Source organism: Solanum stenotomum, chromosome 11, assembly GCF_019186545.1.
Source record: "Solanum stenotomum isolate F172 chromosome 11, ASM1918654v1, whole genome shotgun sequence".
Taxonomy (NCBI): Eukaryota; Viridiplantae; Streptophyta; class Magnoliopsida; order Solanales; family Solanaceae; genus Solanum; species Solanum stenotomum.
In genome coordinates, this window is record NC_064292.1 from 38,710,531 (window position 1) to 38,716,459 (window position 5,929).

At 29.5% G+C, this 5,929-nt stretch overlaps 2 pseudogenes; one reads left to right on the forward strand and one right to left on the reverse strand.

Annotated features, from left to right (window-relative positions):
* Window positions 1-419: 419 nt before the first annotated feature.
* LOC125845895 (uncharacterized) lies at window positions 420-5,344 on the reverse strand (annotated as a pseudogene).
* Window positions 1,442-2,901, forward strand: LOC125844410 (12-oxophytodienoate reductase 1-like; annotated as a pseudogene).
* Window positions 5,345-5,929: the final 585 nt, after the last annotated feature.

Below are 5,929 nucleotides of genomic sequence, written 5' to 3' on the forward strand. Positions count from 1 at the left end.
CTTTGGCAACATTGTAGACAACTTTTGAATTTCGGAGCACAATTTTTTGTTAGTCCTAGATGAGGACATTGAATCATACACCTTTATGCACCATTCCTTCAATGCAACAACTGCCAAGACCCAATGAAACTCCCCATTATAATTTACAGGGACATAAACATATATGTGAGGTGCCAAGGCAGTCCAGCAGGTATACCGAACCCTTTGATAATGCAAACAATTTTATTCTCATATTCAGGAACAACACTGGCTTTGTCAATGTATGTTTTGAAAAAACAATTAGTAGTGGTATATCGATATTTAGAATGAGTATGTTGCTTTGACTTCTTTTGCAAATAGTATAAAATGATATCCACATGCTGCACAGATACATCAATAAGTGTATTTTCCGTATCAATTTATTTGTATGTATTCATGTCTTAATCAAAACATAAACGTGGGCATGGATTTACCTCATCAGTCCAACACCTATTGGGCTGAGACATTACGTAGAACCAACCCTTCTTCTTTGGAGATGCAACTACAAAATCCAGTTGTTTGAACTCCAGATTCGAGTAATTAGCTAAGTAGTGATCGTCCTTGTCTGTTCTGCAATTGTGTAATCATTATAAATAATTATTTAGTGGATAACAAGAATAAATACTAATAATAGTTTAACGACTTTACTTTTTTGCATGATGCTTGTAAAGACCCTCATTTATCCATTGTGAGAAGGATGAAATTAGTTCAGTTGGACCCTCGTCGTCAATGTTAAAACCTTCAAATGGATATTGTTGCTTCACATCACAACTGACGACTTCAACTTTCTTATCCTTCTTTTTCACTTTCTCCTTCTCCTTCTCCTGCTCCTTCTCCTTCTCCTTCTGTTTCTCCTCCTCCTCCTCCTCCTTCTGCTTCACCTACTCCTTCTCCTTCACCTTCTCCTTCTCCTCCTCCTCCTCCTCCTCCTCCTCCTCCTCCTCCTCCTCCTGCTCCTGCTCCTTCTCCTGCTCCTCCTCCTTCTCCTTCTCCTCCTCATCCTCCTCCTTCTCCTTGCCTTTTGGGGTTGAGTGTGATACTGGAGCAGTAGTCATTGATTTTTTTTCTCTTACTAATTATAAAGAGTGATTGGGAAATAGATTCTTTCAACCTCCTACACTTCAAAGGCTGTGAAATCTTCTTGGATGTATGGACATCAATATTATAAGTGATTTCCTTAAAAATATCAGTGAGTTCTTTACACATGACTAATAAAATAATCATGTTGTTGCTCACACTCTTCGCATAGACAAAAAGAGCACTTGATGTTAGAAGAGGAAGCAACACCAATAAAAGATTGAGTTGTTGTCATGCATGAAACTTCTTGTATCATTTGATCTACAAGGTAAATAAAAAAAGGTTGAGAGTTTACAATTGATTATAAAATAATAATGGGTAGCAATTTATACTTATGTTGACACAGATGGACATTTTGTTGCCACAGATGTACCTTCATGTGCCACAGATGAATCTTTTGTTACTACAGAAGACCATTTTGTTGCCCTAACACATAGGTTATATGTTCCAACATATGACAACTATGTTGGAATATATACCAACATATCACTAAAATGTAGCAACATACGACACATCTTTCAACAAATGAAATATATGTTGGACAACTGAACAAGACTATATTTCTAAAATCATATGAACAAAATAGTCACAGAAAGAACAACAAAAGCAACAATAACAACCTTTCACTGAATGTTAACAATACATATACATTTTCTCAAAATTAGGGCTTTTTCGGGTTTGTTAATTTTCTTTCAAAAACTGTAAATAATAGGTACCATTACACCATATTCAATTTTCACACCTATAGAACGATTTAATGTTCATTAACCCAAGAAAAAAACTCAGTATTGTTCGAAAATTGTAAAATCTTTCAAAAATATGACTTAACCATTTTAAGTCGAACACAATCTTCAGTTCAGAAAGAGGAGAGAGTCACGGCCAGAGATGAGGAGGAAGATAAGATAATGAAGGAGAATTTTTTTTTGATAGTCGGATTTTCAGATTTCCTAAGGAAGAAGAAGAAGAGAAGAGAAAATGTTGGGAGAAGAAGAAAAGAAAGATTTATTTTCTTTTACTTTTTTTTAAAAATGGTTTGGATAGAATTATAAAAGTTGAAAAATGAAGTGTTTTTTTGTATTTTATAAAAGATTAGAAACTTTTGAAAATATTAATTTGGTCCCAGATTTACTTAATTACATTTTAATGTGGATTTCACCCTTTCTTGGTAAAAGTGTCACAAAAAACAAAACCCAAATTTAATTGACACCTTTCATTTAATTTTTTCGGGCTTGATGGGTTGAGATCCATGGAGCTCACTGCTATCTAATCGACCAATTTCTGAAAGACCAAGTCAATGATCGAACTGACCAATATGGAGGGTCTTTAGAGAACTGTTGTTGATTTGCACTTGAAATAATTGAAGCGGTTGTAAATGAGATAGGAGCTGACAGAGTTTGAATAAGGCTTTCCCCATTTGCTGACTACAAGGATTCAGGAGACTCAAATCCAAGTGCTTTGGGACTTTACATGGCTGAATCCTTGAATAAGTATGGCATTGCATATTGCCACATGGTTGAGCCAAGAATGAAAACACCCTTGCAAAAAGTTGAATGTCTTGACAGCCTTGTACCCATGAGGAAGGCATTTAGAGGTACTTTTATTGTAGTTGGTGATTACGATAGAGAGGATGGAAACAAAGTTGTAGATGAAGGCCGAGCTGGTCTCGTTGCATATGGATGTATGTTCATTGCTAGTCCAGATTTACCAAGGAGATTTGAGCTTGATGCACCTCTCAATAAGTATAGCAGGGAAGCATTTTATACTTCTGATCCTAATGTTGGCTATATTGACTATCCATATCTATAAAATATGGTATGATGATGCTGAGGAAGCATTATATTGGATACCTTCTTTTGATGTACAAAGATATGGGTTTGTCTGCTACTTCATATGTCTTCACAAATAAAGTGATCTATATTACTATTAATAAAGATCACCTGGGTCTTCCTCAACAAGGAAAGGAATCTTAGATATAATAATTTTGAAATATTTGAAGTTGCATCTCTTTTTGTATCTTGAAGTGTCAAGAGGATGTTAAGAAAATATTGTTGAAGAGGAAAATAGTTTAATAAATTATTTGAATCTCAACCTATATATGTACTTCCTGTTTTTTACTCGTCCGACATTTCACTTTCTTTTAAAAAATAAAATAAATGAAGTATATATTTTATTATAATATCTATGACTATTAGTATTTCAAAAAAAGGTTTTGCGAAATGATTTGAGAAATTAGTCGTTAATGTTGAGAGAAAATAGGAAAAAAAGATTGTCTTTCTCTTGACATGCTAAAATTAACTAGTTCAAAGCTAAGCAACAATAAAAACAAGGCATAACATATAAATGTGTTCTTCAACTTTGTCTCATCTTGCATCTATGCCCTTCAATTTTTGGTGAGCACAAGTCAACACTTAAATTTGTATGGAGTTGAACAAGTAGACACACACATCCTACTTGGCATCCTACGTGTATTATTTCATGTAGGACGTATGTGTTTATTTATTCAACTTAATATTATATCATATACAGTGGCGTCGCCAGAAATTTCACGAAGGGTGTCCAAGAATCACATAGATAAATAAAAACAATTTAACGAATGGGTGCACCAAAATTTTGTAAATCAAACTACGTAACAAATTAATGATTAATTTTCTTAATTAAAAATATACCAAATTTTTTTTAAAAATCAAACTACATAATATTTAGCTTTTATTTATGTTTATTTAATAGGAAGTGAATAGACAAAAAAAAGAAGAGAAAATTTAGTTTAGAATGAAATCCCTTTTATGCTTCAAGATTTCACAAACTTCTGATAATGACTAACAACGAGACATGAAAAATAAAAAGTACAATTAAACGAGTTTTATTAAAAAATAATTATATGAAGCATTTAGCACGAGTTTTATTAAAAGAAATTTTATATAAAGCTTTTATCACTTTAGTGACTTCATAGAAAAAAAAAAGATTTACTTACTAACTTTAAATTAAATAATTACTTTTGAACTTTATTTAATCTAGTATACGTATCCGCGCTTTGCGCGAATATTTTAAAATGAATAATTTTATTTAAATTAAAAATAACTAATACAAATTATCCGACGAAGTATATTATGTGTAATTATAGTTATCTTGAAATACAAATATTTTAAAATTTTAAATTTCAAATAAAAAATTATATCATATATTTTAAAATCGCAATTTTAAACTTAAACTAATATTGTGAATAGTCTTAAATTTGCTAAATAACTTATAATTGTGATATTGTTCTGGGTAGAATTTAAGGCTTTCTAAATATAGATAAATATTGTTTATCCTAAATTCAAAATTTTAAGTTTTATTTCTCGTAAAATTACTTTTCAAAATTTTGATTTTCCTTTTAACAATTTGTTTCGAAATGAAAAGTTAGTGGGAGGTTTTAAACCGTTTTTATTTTTAAATTGTGATGGTCAATAATAATTTATTTCGATTAAGAATTAAATTTAAAATAAAAACTATTTAGTTGGATAATCACTTTTTTTGTACGTTCAATTTAAATACTCCTATTTTATTTTATTTTAAATGAAATCTTTTACAATTTTTTTAGAAATTGAAGGTAGGGTAATGGAATATATATATATATATATATATAAATGATAATAATATTGAATTAACAAATAATCTTCCTATTTTATATGTATATGTAAAGTGATAAATATACAACGTTTAATAGTTATTTGAAATTAGTACAGAACATAAAAACTTACAACTTACAATAAGATTTTAATGCTTTTTTTAATTTAAGTTATCAAATAAAAATAAATGTGAAAAGTGTAAATTCTCATAAAATAATGACTTTGAATTTCCTAGCTAACTCAACAAAAGATGAAACCATGTTGTTAATTTCAAGTAAGGACGCCTTCTAACCATATCAAACACAATTTTATACAACTTAAGATGTAGATTTAAATTTATAGTGTTAGAGACTTTAAAATTTCATAAAATTTCAAAAATCAAGTTTAAATTAGAGTCATTCAATTTCTATCTGCACAATGATAATTACAGAAGTATACATAGTTCTCCATTGAGTGCATATATGAGAGTGTTTCTCGCCGATCTGATAGAATTTTCAATAAATCTACCAAATAGAAGTAGATTCCATAGAAAGATACCCATACTTATTCTTTCATGATCATTATCTAAACCTATTCAAACTTGACATCGATCACATACAAATTGCTAATTGCTACCTAAATCATCTGCATACTACCACCATTATATATGTATTACTCATCACTTCAAACACCGAAGATTAATTGTCATAAACCAATGTAATATAAAAAAATAACAGGAAAAGCAAAAAATGTTATCATGCTCAAGTGGTTGAATAAATATAAGAGAATAGGAAATTCTGAAATTAGTAGATTCTTAAAATGATGTAAGTGATAGAGCTAAGACTAGTTCTTTCTATTTAATTACTATGTTATGCGGTTGGTTTTTTTCTAGGGATAAGATAAGATTAGTTTCTTATCTTTTTAAATTTAAATTTTTAATATATTATCGAAATTTTTAAAACGTATGTTTGGATATTAATTTAGATAACTACCATTTTTTTAAAATAAATTAAAAAAGGAGACCTCAGAAGTAGTTAAATTGTTTTTTATTTATTATTTAAAACAATATCTTTTATTAGTGTTTACAGTTTTTATTTTTATTTTCAGATGTTAAATTCATAAATTCTGCATATTAATTTATATGCAGATTATTTCGTTTTAAAAAAAAAAATTTTGAACGTGGGAGATTCTTTTTTCTTTCTTTTTAAACAGTTTTTTTTTTTAAAAAAATTTCTTCCTATATTATA